The following is a 19,399-nucleotide window of genomic DNA, read 5'->3' as shown; positions in this document are numbered from 1 at the left end:
TAATCAACATGGATGTGAGAAGCATGAACCAGGGAAAGTTAGAAATTGTCAAGCAAGAAATGGAGTGTATCAACATTACAATACTTGGCGTGAGTGAATTAAAATGGACGGGAATGGGACATTTTCAATCAGACAAGTACAAAATATTTCATGCAGGAAATGAGAGATCAACAAGAAATGGGGTTGCTTTAATAGGGAGAAGTGATGTAGCAAAAGCAATTAGGAGCTACAACGCAAGGTCTGAGCGAGTGATATCAATGAGATTAAACGGGAAACCTATTAACATAACCATCATCCAAGTCTACGCTCCAACCTCAAACGCAGAAGAAGAACAATAGGAGAGATTTTAAGCAGAACTACAGGAGGAAATTGATCACACACCAAAACAAGATATGATGATAATCATGGGGGACTGGAATGCAAAAGTAGGGAACAGAGAAGAACTAGGAATTGTGGGGAAATGGGGCTTAGGAGACAGAAATGAAGCAGGAGAAAGACTAATTGAATTCTGTGAAGCCAATGATTTGTTTCTTGCCAACACATTTTTTGAGCAACCAAAAAGACAACTGTACACGTGGACATCACCAGATGGTCAATATAGGAATCAAATTGATTATATAACCGGAAACAGAAGATGGAGAAGTTCCATACTTTCTGCAAAAACAAGACCAGGAGCAGACTGCAGTACAGATCATGAACTGATCGTATCAAAAATCAGAGTAAAGCTAAAGAAGAACAACAATGCACTCATAATGCCAAAATACAATTTAAATAACATCCCAGAGGAATATAAAGATCAAATAAGGAACAGATTTGAGGCTTTAAACTTAGTTGACAGAAAACCAGAAGAACTATGGACTGAAGTCAGGGACATTATCAGGGAAGAATGCAAAAAGACAATACCTCTTGTTAAAAAGAGAGAAAGACCTCAATGGATGACTGAAGAAACTCTTCAAATGGTTAAAGAGAGAAGGAAGGCAAAAGCAAAAGGAGATAGAAGCATGGTCAGAACCCTAAATGCAACTATACAACGACTAGTATGAAGGGGCAAAGAAAACTATTACAATAGTTATTGTATAGAAATAGAAAAGGACAACAAAATGGGAAGAACAAGAGCCCTATTCCAAAAGATTAGAGAAATGAAAGGGATATTTAAACCATGAGTAGGGATGTTGAATAATCAACAGGGGAACACACTGACTGACTGAGATGAAATAAAAGGAAGATGGAAGCAATACACTCAAGAACTCTATAAAAGAGATGCCAGGATGACAGATTCATTCACGGAAGAATCATATGATGAAGAACCAGAAATTTTAGAATGTGAGGTGAAAGCTGCTCTTAAAATTCTTGGAAGAAACAAATCACCAGGAACAGATGGCATACCAATAGAGTTACAACAAGCTACTGAGACTGAATCTGTCCAAATTTTGACAAACATTTGTCAAGAAATATGGAAAACTAAACGATAGCCCACAGACTGGAAGCGTTCAATATATATCCCACTTCCAAAGAAAGGGGATCCCAGAGAATGCAGTAATTACCGAACTATTGCCTTAATATCCCATGCAAGTAAAGTAATGCTCAAGATTCTACAACAAAGGCTCTTACCATATGGGGAGTGAGAAATGCCAGACATCCAAGCTGGATTTAGAAAAGGAAGAGGCACCAGAGATCATATTGCAAACATACATTGGATAATGGAAGGGACCAAGGAATTTCAGAAGAATATCACCCTGTGCTTTATAGACTACAGCAAAGCCTTTGACTGTGTAGATCATGAAAAACTATGGAATGCTTTAAAAGAAATGGGGGTGCCACAGCATCTGATTGTCCTGATGCGCAACCTATACTCTGGACAAGAGGCTACTGTAAGGATAGAACATGGAGAAACCGATTGGTTCCCCATCGGAAAGGGTGTGAGACAGAGGTGTATTTTATCACCCTATTTATTTAATCTGTATGCAGAACATATCATACGGAAAGCGGGATTGGACCAAGATGAAGGAGGTGTGAAAATTGTAGGGGGAAACATCAATAATTTAAGATATGCAGACGATACCATACTCTGAGCAGAAACCAGTAATGATTTGAAATGAATGTTGATGAAAGGCTAGGACTGGGGAAGACAGCTATGAGATAACTAGAGAAGGTCCTCAAATGCAAAGATGTATCACTGAACACCAAAGTCAGGATCAGTCAGACCATGGTATTCCCGATCTCTGTGTATGGACGTGAAAGTTCGACAGTGTAAAAGGCGGATAAGAGAAAAATCAACTCATTTGAAATGTGTTGCTGGAGGAGAGCTTTGCGCATACCATGGACTGTGGAAAAGACAAATAATTGGGTGTTAGAACAAATTAAACCAGAACTGTCACTAGAAGCTAAAATGATGAAACTGAGGTTATCATACTTTGGACACGTTGTGAGAAGACATGATTCACTAGAAAAGGCAATAATGCTGGGAAAAACAGAAGGGAGTAGAAAAAGAGGAAGGCCAAACAAGAGATGGATTGATTCCATAAAGGAAGCCACAGACCTGAAGTTACAAAATCTGAACATGGTGGTTCATGACAGATGTCCTTGGGGGTCGCTGATTCATAGGGTTGCCATAAGTCGTAATCGACTTGAAGGCACATAACAACAACAACAAGGTAGGTTAGTGGCTGGCTCAAGATCACCCAATCAGCTATCATGGCTGAGTGGAGCTATGAATGTAGGTCTCCCCACTTCCCCACACTGATTGTTTATTGGCTCTAATGGGATGCTCAGCACAGAGGTTTTAATATCTGAGTCTAAAAATAACTTGCTTCATAACTTAAAAGAGACAAGACACAACTGTCCATAAATGCTAAAGTTCATAACCCAGAAAAAATACCCAAAATTAAATTTCCTTAGTGATTGTACATAAGGTGGAACAAAGCCCCAACTCCCCCTCCCTTTTTTTTTATATATATAAAAAAAGTAGTCTTGGGAGACAGAGGCTATATACATACTAGAGTTGCCAGGTTCATGGCCTGAGACTGATCCTGTATCTTTAGGAGAAGAGAAAGTCAGCCAAGGATGGGCCTGGCAACCAAGAGGTCTTCTGTATCTTTAAAAGTTGTGCAGGGGGAAGGGAGAATTCCACCTCGTGGTTTTTCCCATTACAGAGTTGCAAGAACACCTGCACTTGGCTGACTTTCTCTTCTCCTAAAGATACAGGATCAGTCTCAGGCCATGAACCTGCCAACCCTAAACATACACACATTTACTCTGCATCCAATACACTCCCACCGTTGGTTTGGGAAGTACGCGCAATGGTAACCACAGTCTGGATCTAGCCTGTATCTAGTCTGTCGTTCCTTATAAAATATTGCGTTTTGATGCTTCTTCTCCCAAACCAGTTTTGATCTGAATTGAGAAAAAGAACAACCTAGCTGCGTTTTAAGCCAGTAATGTATACACAACCTGTGCTTTTAAAGAGTGGTAGGAGGAGAGGAAGTGCTCAACCTTCTTCCTACCATTCATTGCCCTACTCCCAATATCTTCCTTTGCTTTTCCCTCCCCCGTGAGATTCCAGCTGCATATTTACACTTGTAAATAAACATCTTGAATCCTTTGGATGGAAAAGCATCTGGAAGGGGGGCAATTCCCAGTACAAAAATAGCCTGTAGGGAAAGGATTAAGCATCAGTAAAAGAAAAAAAAATCTGCACCTTCATTCTGTACATTTGCATGCAGGGTGTTGCTTGCTCTCTAATGAACTGCCCGGTCTTACTGATGATCTCAAAACTATCTATGGTCTTTCAACTTTGTGGAGAAGTGATGCAGAGGAGTTGTTCTATAAAAGGAAAAACATCCTGGCTGCTTTTCTACTAAAAAAGGATTCCTTGCCCCTCCCCTCCTCTTTCAATACAGGTGGTAAGCTGTTGAAAGAGAATCTGAAAACATTTCTTTTAGTGGTAGTGATAGCCATACAAGATACTCACAAAGCTAGTCCCGGAACACACCACTCTTTATGAAAGTTCACGTCTGTGCTTTCAGCAGTCAGGAGAGTCATGTGTTGCTAACGTACATGCAAGAATGTGACATCTTAGAAGGTGCAGTTATGCCATCATTTACCCTGGGGTCCTGATTCAAAACTAACCTGTCTCCTTGGTGTTCTACTTCCCCCTGGGGGAGAGCATGAAAAAACCTTTGCAGCAGCTTGTCAGCTAAAGTCAGCTTGGTTCTTGGAATGTACCTGTGATAAATCAGTTCAGCATATTATGATTTAGGACTGTCTCAACAGAATCCTGTATCTGCTGAAAGAAGACCTGGAATTCTACCCATGTAATGTCATCTGGAATCTATATGAGTACATCCATATAGGAAAGGCACAGTGGAATGAGTGAGCCATATGAGATTTTTCCAGCTTTGAGCTTTATGCATAGGACCCTGGATGCCCCATCCTGTGAGCACAGTTCAGCCTGCTACTCCCATGATCAACCACCTCAGGCAGCAGATGCGGGTGGGGGGCAGCAGGGGATACCTGCTGGCTTTCCTCCTTTTTGGAGGACAGAGCTGCATGTGCCACGTGGCCTGTCCTGGACTCCCTGAACTAGATTGCTGTCCTCAGATGTGGGAAAAGATACTGTCTCATCATCAGTTTTGAAGTAAGTTTCAAGTGCCAGTCCTGTTGTCATTTGTACTTGGAATATGTCCTTTGTCTCCAGCAGCAAAATATCTTGGGCCAGTCCTGCCTCGAGGGCACCAGGTTGGGGAAGGCTGGTGTAGCCCTATACAGCTTGCAAACTTGCCAAGTAGCAAGGTTTTCCACCACAGATTTCCTTGATCATCTGAACAGATGAAGTATGTTTTTTCCTGCCACATATTCTAATATGTGCTAAACACTGGGAGCCTTGTCAAGTGACAAGGCTTCCCCATGTTAACCAATTAGTGAGTTGGTTGTCTGTATTCACCCAGTGTCAAAACTGAGTGTGGACAGACAGACAGACAGGGTCAAAACAACAACAGCTGAGTGTCTGAATTATGGGATAAAAGATGTGCGCATGTGTCCATGAGAGGGGGAGGGCTTAAAGAAAGCCACAAATCCCACCTCTGACTTCCCCCATTTTTAGCTATACTGTGGTCCCTGTAACTTTCTAAAACCAATAGTGAAGGAGGCCTGGCACAGAAGGTAAAGGGTTAGGCTCCTTCTGCCTCCCCTTTAATTCAAAACACTGTCAGAACTGACTTCAAGCTTTCATTTCTACAGGGCATTCCTACATGCAGTTCTCTGCCTCTCTCCATAACTTTCCTGTTCCTGCAGGTTTAAGAGAATAATGGCCCACAGGAACATGTATTCTACGAGATAACACAGAATCATAGAATTTGAAGAGTTGGTAGAGGTCATGCAGTCCAACTCCAGGTTCATTGGGGGCATCCCTGACAGATCAGCATCCCTGACAGATGACTGTCCAGTCTGTGCTGAAATACCTCCAGCAAAAGAGAGCTCCTGAGGCAGTCTGTTTCACTGTTCACTAGCTCCCACAACTGGGAAATTACCCAGTGTTTAGCCAAAATCTGCTTCCTTGCAGTTTCCACCCACTCCTTTTAGTTTGCCCTTTGGCGCAACAGAGAACCAGCTTGTTCTACTTTCTTCATGGCAGCCCTTCAGCTATTTGAAGACCGTTATCATGTCACCCCTTAATCTTCTCCAGGCTAAACTTTTGCAGCTCTTTCAACCAGTCCTCATAAAACACATGGAATTCTCCTGGAAGAAGTGAGATTATGAGCCAAGCTGCTCAGGTTTGCTCAACTTTGATTCCAACGTGTGCACCATAGTCTTCCTTGTGAGGCAGGTGGTCACAACACCAAGAAGGACAGGGCTTTGCTTGTCAGAAGCTCATGATGGAAAAGAAATTATGTTCGGCTGTCAGGCAAGGCAGGGGAACTGGCTGGATATCCCTGTTCTAAACTCTTCATGGTGCAGTAACCTCCACTTCCTTTGCGTTTGCCATTTGTGAGACCACCACATTTTTCTTTTGATGTTTGCAGCAAGTTGCCCGCACACAGTCAAAGCGTGCAGAGTAGCCTTCCCACTGTTCATTTTTCCTCGATGTTCTCTTTCCCCCATCCTCTGTGCTGTATCCCTTTTGCAACTCATGTTTCTTGTTAATTTAAACTGTAAGGCTGCAGACAGGGCCTTCTCTTGATTTTGTATTTCTTGTGTGCAGTGCTTAATACTCTTAGTCACTGCAGATGTTCATAATTATCATCCTTTGAATACACAACAGGGGCACCTGGATCAAGCCAGTGGCCCATCTAGTCTAGCATCCTGTTCCCACGTGGCCAGCCAGATTACTATGGGAAGCCTGCAAGCAGGACATGAACACAACAATATTAGTCCCATCTGCAATAACTGGATTTGCTCAGAACATACAGCAGAACATTAGAACCTGTTCACCCAACCGTAAAAATGGCAGTAGCACCTACTAGTTTCAGGCAGCTGCTGGAGCCTCAGTGGGCCCACCAGCCCTGGTACCTGTATGGGCCTTTCATGCAGAGTGGCTAGTTTGTGAGTCTCGATTTTACATTTCCCACAATCCTTTGGAGTGATGCCATGTTGGAGGCGTTGTTTAGAATTTAGAATGGCAGACCATTGGTGTCCATCACCACTGCCAGGTAAGCCTGTGGAAAGTCAGAACAGAGCCTTTGTCTTATGAGTTTTAGATCAATGTGTGGTGGCTGAGGGTGGGACAGTGGGTGCAATCCAGTTCCATGCACTGAGGGCCCCTCCAGACTGGCTTTTTTTGGTGAGTGTATTCTGTAACATGTCACTGGCCTAATAATAGTGCATCAGTAGTGAACTTTTACTAGACCATCTGCACATCATTCTGCTTTATTAGTTGTTCTGTGATGCTTGTCCAGTGTCACTGCATTATTGCTTTCTGGAGGGGCACTCTTGCACTACAGTGCAACAAAAGCGGGACAAAAATAACTCAGAACATTTGAGTATGAAAAGTTACAGGATTTCTGCAAGTTCTGGGACATTCACTGGCTGAAATGAAGCAGTATGTTCTCCCTGAAACTTTTGCAGACTGTATTGAAGGTGGGATTGCATTTAACAGCCTCAGTACCATCAAGAACACAAACCACCATGAATGTCCAAGGGGCCTGAGCCTGCTTGGATACTGAAGATGTGAACAGGGCTTTAGAGGACAGAATGTCTTTTTCCATATTTACATAATAGCTACAGGTAACGGGCTGTGATCCACGTGGTGAGTGGTGCAATACACCACGGATAGCCAAGGTGGTGCCCTCCAATGTTGTTGGACTCTCAATTCCCATCAGCCCCAAGCAGCATAGCCAATGGTCAGGGGTGATGAGAGTTGTAGTCCAGCAACAAATGGAGGTTACCATGTTGGCTATCCATGCTGTGCACATTTACTTGGGAATAAGTCCCATTGAACTCAATAGAAATTACCTTAGAGTTATTAAGCTTGGATATGTAGGTCAAAAAGGCAGACAATAAGTTTCCTACACTTACGTTGGTTTTATCATTCCCTCTAACAGCAAACTCAGGTGAAGCGTGCCAACAGAAATACAACCAGAACAGGCCAATGAGAAGCAGGGGGGAGGTATTGGCATGCTCAGGGGAACACCAAGATTTGCAGAAGTACCAAAAAGTTGTTAACCTCCCCAAGGAATAACCTTTCCCTTCCAAATGCAAAAGAGGACTGCAACTGCTCATGGACACCAGGAATCATTGAGGGTCAGTAGGAAAAGGACAATGGAAAATACCTGGGGAGGGTGGGGGAAAGTAAATTGGCTTGTTTAATAAGCCTCCCGCAATTTTGCATGGATGGAATGCTATCTGATATAAGGTGACACACAGCTTTTGGCTTTAAAACAACCCTTAAGGTTTAAACACCATCATTGTTGACATATACTTGAAAGGTCTGCAGGATTTAGGAAGTGGAATGACTGTTTCCTGTATGTCAGCTGGTTCCTCATCCACATGCTTCCCCAAAAGTACTACATAATTTCTTAATTTCCTCCCTCCCTAAATTATGAAAAGATGCAAGCAATGGGTTTATCAGAGTAAATCCTACAAACTGTGTGGATCTATGCAGTCAGTTTGCTTCTGCATTCTTCATTTATTCTGTAAGCGGAATTGGCATTTTCAAAGTGCCAAAATGTGGCTTTTTTGCTGCCAGAAGAGCAAAATACATGATGCTAATTTGTCACTTACTACATATACATCTGGGGTATGCTGGCGTCTGCACTCAGAATTCTCCTATCACACATCTAGCACCTAATTCTAGACAGAATCAGAGTTTGAAGGGTTCTCAAAGGTCATCTAGCCCAACCCCCCATCAATGCAGGAAATCCACTGCTATAGCATCCCTGATATAGGTAATCTAGCTTGGTTGAAAAATCTTTTAACAAAAAGGAGAATCCAACACTTTTTGAGATGGTCTGTTCCACTGTTGAACAGCTTGTACCAGGAAATTATTTTCCCAATGTTTAGTCTAAATCCCAAGGTGTGCATGGCACTCAGGCTGCGTACACACCATCTATGTAAAGCATTCGATTTCCCCCAAATAATCCTAGCAACAGTAGCTTGTTAAGGATGTTGGGAACTGAAGGTCTGTGAGGGGTAAACTACAGTTACCAGGATTCTTTCAGGGAAGCCATGTGCATTAAATGTGCTTCAAATGTATGGTGTGTATATGCAGCCTCAGATAAACAGAAGGCTATTATTTATGTATTTTTATTTATATTCTGCACCTCCATTAAAACAAAGAAAAGAAAAACACTCCCAGGGTGGCAAATATAGACATTCAAACTGGTTTAATAATAAAAAGAAATAAAACAATTAAATACAACATTCTGCAACATCAGAAAACAAACAAACAATAGGATCAAGGACCCGGATAAAATTTCTCAGTTAGTGTGTAATAAGGCCTGGGGTGAAAAAATCCCTGCCAACAAAAACGGAAGGTGGGATGCCTGATATTAACATGAACAACCAAGGAAAGTCACTACACTGAATGTGCAGTTAAAATGCAATTTACTACTGAAATAATGAGAAATAAAAAAGAGGTAAAAAAAGAAGTAAAAATTAAACAATACAAAACCATATAATATACAGCCAAAGTGATTATAATGGCAGAAACAAATAACATGTGAATAGAGGATAAGTAGAATATCTTCAGATATTCAAGATGGGGAACTCAAGGCTGGCTGCTAACATTTGAGTATCTTGAATATCTGAAGAAGTACTAAAACAGTTCCATATTCCAGAGTAACTGTCATCTTCTACTTATCCTCTATTCATATGTTATTTGTTTCTGCCATTATCATCACTTTGGCTGTATATTATATGATTTTGTATTGTTTATTTTTTACTCTGTGTAATCTGTTTTTATTTTCATTATTTCAGTAGTAAATTGCATTTTAACTGCACATTTGGTGTAGTGACTTTCCTTGGTTGTTTGTGAAAAAATCCTTGCCTGGTGCCAAAAAGATATAAGACTCAGTGAGTTTTCCTGGGCAGAATGTTCTACAACTGGGAAGCCACAGCCAAACAGGCCCTCTCCACAGCTGCTGTCTGCCTAACTTCAGAAGCTAGAAGCGTGCGGAGCAGGGCCTTAGATGAAGTTGTGTATCTTTCTAAGTCAGATGTGGGGAACCTTTGGCCTTCCAGATGTTGCTGAACTACAACTTCCAAAAACCATGGCCATTGGCTATGCTGGCTGTGGCTGCTGGAAGTTGCAGTTTAGCAACTTCTGAAAGGCAAAACGTTCCCCACACCTGGTCTAAGTCATACTCAGCGTGGGCCAACTGAAATCAATGAACATGACTACCTTAAGTCCATTAATTTCAGTGGGTCTACTCTGAGTATGATTTAATTGGATACAGCTTTAAATTTTTAATGCAAAGATGGAGAACCCATAGCCCTCCAGATGTTGCTGAACTGCAATGGCTTTCATCCCTGACTATTGGCCATGCTGGGTTAGGCTGATGGGAGTTGTAATCCAACAACATCTGGAGGACTGCAGGTTGCCTCTGCTGTCTTAATGGATGAGCAGATATATGTTGGAACTAGCAGCAAGGATGGACCGAGGGCTTCTCTACAGATGCACAGTCTACACTACATGACTTACAGCTAAATCCAATGAAATGCATTGCACTAGGAGATATTAAAGTAATATCTGATGGGTTGCTCCAGTACTTCACCTCTTGGTTAGGGCTGAGTTTTGATTTTTTGATGGAGCTTTTCTATCCCTTTGAGAAGACAACCGCAGTAGGGGAACTAGGCTGTATGAACGTCAGGGTGCTTGAGAGCTTCCAGAATCTAGTTGCTGAAATAAAATGAAATTGTATCTGAACTTGAGTCCAGGCATATGTCAACAATGTCCAAATTCCGCAACTAGAAAAAATAAATTCTGCAACCTGTGTAAACCAATGAGGTGCCCAATAAATTGTGTGAATGGATATGGAAACCAATCCCTAATGATGGGCTCTTGCTAACAGAATGGGCAAGCGCTAGTCAAGGCATCTCTTCCCAGCTGCTGTTGTGCCAGGGCTGGGCCTTGGGCAACAGGCTGGGGTGAGCCAGAAGCTGTGGGACCAAGCCAATAGTTCAGATGAAAGATAAGTTAGAACCAAGGAAATCAGAAAAGAGGGTTAAAGTGCTATCCAAGATTTGGTTCTTGATCCAAGAATTAAGAACCATGCCAGAACTCAGGAAGACCCTGCAGCTCAGGACTGAAAGGACTTCTATACTCCTTCCTACCCAAGTGGATCAATTGCCATCCTGGCTATGCGGAGTCAGTCCAGGGCCTGAAGGTTCGCTGCAAAAGGCAGCTGCACACAGCCACAGATGTCACTGACACCTTGTCACTTAAACAGGTTGCTTTCCTTTCTTAGAACTATGGCTTCACTGATCCTTCCTTGGAGAAGAGTTGTAGCTCAGTGGTAGAGTATCTGCTTTGTATGCATAAGATCCCAGGATCGATCCCCTGCATCTCCAGGTAGGGCTGGGAGAGACTCCCTGCCTGAAACCCTAGAGAGCTGCTTCTAATCAGTGCAGGCAACACTGAGCTAGATGGAGCAATGGCCTTAGAATAAAGCAGCTTCCCACATCCCCTTCATTCAGGTGTCTGCCACCCCATGTCTTTTCCTCCTGCTTCCTTTGTTTTCTGAGCATCCTAGCCCGAGGCAGGCAGAAAGTTCAATCAGCACCTGTTGGAAGATCTCTCGGGGATTTGCTTTACAACACTAGTAAATTCTGATTGACTGGCTTTTAACAAATATAAGAAAAACTGCAAGTAAGAGCAACACAAATTCTCTGCTATTTGATTTATATCCCGCCCTTCCTCCCAGGAGGAGACCAATGTGACCTTTAACTGGTTGCCTTTGACAAGTTTTGCTCTGCTGTCCAGTTTTCTGTTAGAACAAGGGTGGAGAATCTATGGCCCTACTGATTTTGCTGGACTATGACTCCCATAATCCTCATCCATTGGCCAAGCTTGCTGGGGATGATGGAGTCCAGCAACATCTGGAAGGCCACTGGTTCCCCAGCTCTGTGTAGTAACTCAGATGTAGGCTTATGTCATGGAGTTAGTTCAGGGTCTACTAGTAGTACTTGGGGTGATTTGCAATAGATTGGCCACGATTTCTGACTCCCTACTGCTTAACAATAGTAACAGGAAAAAGGCTCCTCTCCCTAGATTATACTATTAGAAATGCGAATCATAGTAGCATAGGTGTAGATTCACATATTCAGATCATCCCAGTGCAGTAGGTAATTGGCTGTGCCTTTGAAAGCACCACTTTGCATCTAGCTTTGGTTAGTGGATCTCAGGGTTCTGGTAAAAGAAAGAAAGTAGATCTCGCAAGCCATATGTGTGCCCACTTCTGTCTTAGAGAACATATCAGTCAGGAAGCTAGACAAGAACTTTATCATCTCTCAACTCAAGCATGAACCAGAGAAGGAAAACTTCTGACTCCACCTAGATCAGAGGTGGGGACTCAGTTTCAGCCCAAGGGCCACATTTCCTTCTAGAAACCTTCCAGAGGCCACATGCCAGCAGCATGCTAGAACAGAGGCAAACGTTTGAAGGAGCAATATGAATTTTACCTTTGTACAGTAATCTAGTTTCTATCTACACACATACTCACATTTCACTCTGTCTCTTGTCTAGGCAAGGAAGAAACATTATCAGGAGGATGTCAAGCAGGGTCAGTAAGAGGTATGGCCTGGGGAGAGTCCCAAAGGCCATATGGAGAAACCTAGAAGGCTGCATTTGGCCCTAAGGCCAGAGGTTCCCCATCCCTAACCTAGATAAAAATGTCCAGTGCGTCTAGTGACTAAACCATATAATGGCATTTTCCTGGTTTCCCAGTGTTATTCCATGGACACAGTAATTGGCTCCACACCCTGAGTCACTGTTTTGCATCAGGGTCTACCACCCCGAGCCACTATTTTGCTGCTGGCTCTGACTGGTGGGCCTTGGGGTTCTAGAAAGAAAATGAAGTGGTCCTACCATGCGGACACCTGCCCACCCCTACATATTTTGCTTCAGGTTCTATTCTCCTGGCCTCTGTTCCCCAATGACTCCTTTCCCAGGTCGCCTGCTTTGCCTATGAAATATTCTGTCTGCTTTCTGGGCACATTAGAGATTATTCAGTTCAATGCTTTTTAATTATTCTTAAACCCCTCGCCTAAGGTTTCACTGGTACCCTGACAACTGCATGATTGACCTTAGACTACACTGTATCTTGTTGATTGCTGGGTAAGCTTTAGAATAGCCGTTCCTTGGGAGAAAAGGGCATTTGGGGGCCTTTCTCCCACACAAAAAGGTCACAGATTTATCAAATCCAGCCCGTCACTTTTCTCCACCTCTCAGCTTTCTGACGGCACCAGTCCTACCCTTCCCAGTGTAGTGTTTCAGGAGGAGAAAGCCAACATAAAAGCCAGATGCATGGACATGCAGAACATTATCTAAATAGATTCACATTAAGCGTATTTTCCTAAGCCTGCATACACGCAATATTATGTTTTACATGCAATCCACACGGAGATCTTGTTTTTTCTACCTAGTCCTATTGCATATTTTATGCTCCTGAAAAACACTTTTTCATAAACTAGTTTCATTCCGAAAACAAAAGCTCAGCGCAGATTGATTCTGCATGACCCCTTCCCTGCCAGTGTGTCTACTTGAAAAGAGATGGAGGCGATCCCAGGAATGGATGTGTGTGATCTACAACTGCCCAATGACGTGGTGGGTGGGAACATACCAAGATCGCAATTACCATCTCCTTCTCCATTCACCTGTGGCATGTGAGGGAAGGAAAAGGCGTGGATAATCTAATAAAGGGGAGGGTTTTCAAATGCATGTCAAGTAACCACACCCACCCTTGTGGATGGCAGGATCTAGAATGAAAGCAGCAGACTGAGGAATACCTCTTTGTGCTGCAAATGGGTCAGTGTGTTGGCTAGTAGCCATTGATAGCCTTATCCTCCTAGAATTTGTCTAATCCCTTTTAAAGCCTTCTATGGCCATATCCACAGCATACATTTAAACCACTATTATACCCCCTTACCAGTCATGGTTTGCCCCAAAGGATCTTAGGAAGTTCTGTAAACCACAGCAACTCCTCCCCCCTGTCCCTGTAGCCTGTGCTGGTGTTGCACCAAGTATCCAGGTGGGCAAAGTTGGGTCAGATCAACTCCTCCAAGCTCACCCATCCAGGTCTCAGTAATGCACACCAAATCGGCATGTTCATACACAATCAAATCATGGATGAGAGTGGTCTTATTGTGTACCAATCTGGCGTTAAACAACAACACACACAGGCCACTGGGCACAGCAGATGAGCAACGAGGAAGCCATCCATGAGAAGAGTGGCAGCAAGGAACAAGGCGCAGATAGTGTTCATTTGTTAAGGATGCTAAGAGCTGTTAGCAGACCCCTTACAGAGCTACAAATCCTAGCACGCTTAACAAACTACAATTCCCAAGATTCTTTGGGGGAAGCCGTGACTATTAAAGTGGTATAAGAGTGCTTTAAATGTGTCGTGTGGATTTGACCCTTAGCTGCAAAAATGTAGAGATAGGTGGTCTGATCACAGATCTCCACTATCTTATCTAGTCTGACCCCATGATTCCAGCTGGCACTGCTCACATATTTTCCCATCTTTGCAGCCATAGGGGCTAGAAACTTATCTTTTTAAAAAAAGCAATGAAGCAGGATACTGAGTTTTGAACCCTGTAACAATGCTTGTGTAGAACTGAAAAATAAACACAGCTTGAGCTGGCTCAAGTAACAAATGACTCATTGATTCCTTGTTGCCTGATTATCTTTGTTGTGTGGTCAAAACCTCACATACATCATTAATCTACTACTTAGCAAAAATTCTGCAATCTTTCTGCCAATCATTGGGGGATAAATTTCATATGAGGTTTTTAATTTTAGGACTGAGATAAGAGGGACCCAGATTCAAAGAGGGAAATATTTTATCTGAGCAGTCTGGCATGTAATTTCTGCTTCATTGACGCACTCTGAAGCAACAGATGTCTTTAAAGTTTGCTGTAAGTTTTTCTTGGAATGATAGGTCCCAGCCAAGAGCCTGCACGCAGCCCATTGCTATTAGGCAAGCAGTGAAATTTGCTTGTAGAGTCTTTCCACTGACTTCCAGTTAAACTGCTAGAAGTCTAGGATGCAGAGCAATCAGCTAAACTGGGCTCGTGGCATAAAAAATGCTGTTCTTCTGCACTGAAGGATGATGAGAGCTCTTCAATGTTTTATTGTAGCACAAATCTGATGAGAGTTTTGTGCAGGGATTGCCAACCTTTTTGCGCCAGTGGGGGAAAGTGCTATGGGTGCTGCTCACAAAATGGCTGCTGTGGGACGCATGGCCAAACAAAATAGCTGCCACATCTAAAACAGCAGAATAGAGACAGGATGACAAAATAGTGTAGGCATCCCCGCTCCATCAATGAGGAAGAAGGCACCTACATCAGCCACCACTAGGGACAGAGGAGAAATTCAATTCCATTTGCATTTAAGGCCGAATCTATCTGATCTGTCCTTTCCGAAACAATATGGGAACTGAAACACAGCCATCCTTCAAAATTCACACTTGTCCATTTTGTGATGCAGTTTTCCAACTAAACACTGTTTACAAAATGCATATATTAGAGGAAATGTGCATAAAATGAATATATTTGTGAAAATAACATACAAATATGTATTATAATAGGAAAAAAGGGCTTGAAAAAGTGTATACTTTAGTCAAAACTGCATAGAAAAATTGTTTATTAGGAGAAATTCATACTAAAATGTTGAAGAGTTTTCATGAGGATTTTTCTTTTGCAGACTGCTGCAGAAATGTGAAGAACTGGATTTAAGATTGGAAAAATGAGAAACTAAGAGAACCAAAATTGACTGATCTTTCCATCATTAGCCACTGCAATGCTTACTAACAGAGAGACATTCTTGGAACCTCTCTTCTGTTCAAAGCAAAATGGAGAGGGTATGCCAACATGGCAATAATCTAACCCAACGTTTGGAATTGAACTCCAACTCCCATCAGCCCCCGCCAACATGGCCCATGGTGAGGAATAATGGGCTCTGCAGTCCAACAACATCTGGAAAGCACAACATTGGCTACCTCTGATCTAACTCGTCATGAGTCAAGAGATTAACCCTGGTCAAGAAGATCTTTAAGTCTGAACAATCCACATACATTCCTTTCACTAAACTGTGAATATTTATTAGTACTAGAAAATGATGAAGGCTGACCCAAAATATGTTACAAGGGAGAAGTGTGTGGTGTGAATGGTCTCCAAATTTTCAGGGTGGTTTTTTCAAGAATGGTTTCCTGAATGCAGAGAGAATGCTTGGCAAGCAGGTTGTGGGGAAAAAAGGCTATGGCCGAATGAGATGTTTGTGGGAAGTTCCATGGAAATCCATAATAATGCCACAGGGTCAAAAAACCTAAGGAAGGCCTTGGATGCATATGGAAGGCCTGTTTGTTAATTCACAATCTTTTCCCATTTGGGGCATAATGATCTGTATAAGAACAGGGTGGTTCATGACAGATGCTTTTGGAGGTCACCGATTCACAGGGTCACCATAAGTTGTAATTTACTTGAAGGCACATAAGAACAACAATATGAATGTGTGTGTGTGTGTGTGCATGCAAAATTGAAGCTGGATTTGAAATTGGCAGCATTTGAAAAAGGAAAAGATGTCAGGGTTTTAATTAATGCAATACCGTCTAGAAGACAATGAATTAGTTTTCTTGTTTTACTTAGGGATGGGTGTCATGATTTCTCATGGATTGGATTACTGTAATGCACTCTACGTAGGGTTACCTTTGAAGACGATTTGGAAACTTCAGCTAGTGCAGAATGCTGCGGCCAGAGTTCTTACTGGGACAAAGAAATTCGACCATATAACACCTATTCTGGCCCAACTGCACTGGCTACCTATATGTTTCCGGGCCAGATTCAAAGTGTTGGTTCTTACCTATAAAGCCCTTAACGGCATCGGACCGCAATATCTGATGGAACGCCTCTCTCGCTATATACCTACCCGTTCACTGCGCTCGACATCAAAGGCCCTTCTCCGGGTCCCAACCCATAGGGAGGCCCGGAGAACAACAATTAGATCTAGGGCCTTTTCAGTGGTGGCCCCCGAATTATGGAATGCCCTCCCAGATGAGATACGCCTGGCGCCTTCTTTGTTATCTTTTCGGTGCCAGGTAAAAACCTACCTCTTCGCCCAGGCATTTTAAACTTAAATTTAATTTTATTTTAAACTTAACTGTAACTGTATTTTTATTTTATTCGTATTTTAATTTTGTTTTTAAATATGTTTTATATTGTATGTTTTAATCCACACTTGTTTGTTTTTAAATGTGGTTTTATTTTGCTGTACACCGCCCTGAGAGCTTGTTGCTATAGGGCGGTTTAAAAGCGTAATTAAATAAATAATAAATAAAAAATAAATAAATCATAGTTGGTTAAGTTCTTTGGGGATTATTATACCAAAATACTGGATACTTGAATATCTTAGGTTGCCTATGAAGGTTTTTGAATACCTTTCTGTCCTGGCAATGAGATATTAATACATAGCAGTTCAGAGTTATTGTAATCAAACATTAATCTGGAATTTATCTGGCAGTTTTGAGGGTGCAGGTGTTGCCTCTCATGGATTTGATAGAGAGAGAAAAAGAATGTCACCTGCAAATAATCTTATGAGCTCCCATATTGACGTGTAGCCCCTTAATACTTGATCAGTTCTGCTAGTGGCTCCATAGCAATAGCAAATAATAAAGGTGACAGGAGACACCTGGTTTAGTGCCTCTCTCTAATGCAGAGATGGGAAATCTTTTTTCAACCCTCATAGACCAGCTTCGGGGGGGGGCTGCATGCAGTTGTGGGCAGGGCCGGAGGCAAAGAGTGGGTGGAGCCAATGCCAAAAGTTGATGTAGCAGCAGATATGACTCTTACCTTTGTAAAGTAGGCTGTATTCCGCCACACAGAAGTCAGAGGTTCACACATTTACATACACACACTCTTATCTCAGTTCAAGCAAGCAAGAGGCATTACCACAGTTCGACATTTTCTAGCCAAGCAAAAGCACTTGAAGAGTGTTTCAAGCATGACATTGGAGCATAGCTTGGGGAGGGGGCATGGCCTAGGTAGAGTCCAGAGGGCAAGCCAGAGACCTGGAGGGCCACATTCAGTCCCCAGGCTTGAGGTTCCCCACCCCTGCTGTAATGGAATAAATGGAGAGTCTAGCACAGGGATGAGGAAGCTTTTTTGTGCCAAGGGTTGCATTACCCCAGTAGAAAGCTGTCAGGGGACATATTCCAATTCTGGGTGTAGGCCAGATCTATGCACAGACTCATATTTAATTTTTAGTTGTTGTTGTTATGTGCCTTCAAGTCGATTACGACTTATGGCGACGCTATGAATCAGCGACCTCCAAGAGCATCTGTCATGAACCACCCTGCTCAGATCTTGTAAGTTCAGGTCTGTGGCTTCCTTTAGGGAATCAATCCATCTCTTGTTTGGCCTCCCTCTTTTTCTACTCCCTGCTGTTTTCCCCAGCATTATTGCCTTTTCTAGTGAAACATGTCTTCTCATGATGTGTCTAAAGTATAACCTCAGTTTCATCATTTTAGCTTCTAGTGACAGTTCTGGTTTAATTTGTTCTAACACCCAATTATTTGTCTTTTCCGCAGTCCATGGTATGCGCAAAGCTCTCCTCCAGCACCACATTTTGATTTTTCTCTTATCCGCCTTTTTCACTGTCCAACTTTCACATCCATACATAGAGATCGGGAATACCATGGTCTGACTGATCCTGACTTTGGTGTTCAGTGATACATCTTTGCATTTGAGGACCTTTTCTAGTTCTCTCACAGCTGCCCTCCCCAGTCCTAGCCTTCTTCTGATTTCTTGACTATTGTCTCTATTTTGGTTAATGACTGTGCCGAGGTATTGATAATCCTTGACAATTTCAATTTCCTCATTGTCAACGGTAAAGTTACACAAATCTTCTGTTGTCATTACTTTAGTCTTCTTGACGTTCAGCTGTAGTCCTGCTTTGTGCTTTCCTCTTTAACTTTCATCAGCATTCGTTTCAAATCATTACTGGTTTCTGCTAAGAGTATGGTATCATCTGCATATCATAAATTATTGATGTTTCTCCCTCCAGTTTTCACACCTCCTTCATCTTGGTCCAATCCCGCTTTCCGTATGATATGTTCTGCATACAGATTAAATAAATAGGGTGATAAAATACACCCCGTCTCACACCCTTTCCGATGGGGAACCAATCGGTTTCTCCATGTTCTATCCTTACAGTAGCCTCTTGTCCAGAGTATAGGTTGCGCATCCGGACAATCAGATGCTGTGGCACCCCCATTTCTTTTAAAGCATTCCATAGTTTTTCATGATCTACACAGTCAAAGGCTTTGCTGTAGTCTACAAAGCACAGGGTGATTTTCTTCTGAAATTCCTTGGTCCGTTCCATTATCCAACGTATGTTTGCAATATGATCTCTGGTGCCTCTTCCCTTTCTAAATCTAGCTTGGACGTCTGGCATTTCTCGCACCATATATGGCAAGAGCCTTTGTTGTAGAATCTTGCATGGGATATTAAGGCAATAGTTCGGTAATTACTGCATTCTCTGGGATTCCCTTTCTTTGGAAGTGGGATATACATTGAACGCTTCCAGTCTGTGGGCCATTGTTTAGTTTTCCATATTTCTTGACAAATGTTTGTCAAAATTTGGACAGATTCAGTCTCAGTAGCTTGTAGCAACTCTATTGGTATGCCGTCTATTCCTGGTGATTTGTTTCTTCCAAGAATTTTAAGAGCAGCTTTCACCTCACATTCTAAAATT

This window comes from Rhineura floridana, chromosome 4 (genome assembly GCF_030035675.1).
Source record: "Rhineura floridana isolate rRhiFlo1 chromosome 4, rRhiFlo1.hap2, whole genome shotgun sequence".
Lineage (NCBI taxonomy): Eukaryota > Metazoa > Chordata > Lepidosauria > Squamata > Rhineuridae > Rhineura > Rhineura floridana.
Note: the sequence above shows the minus strand (reverse complement) of the source record.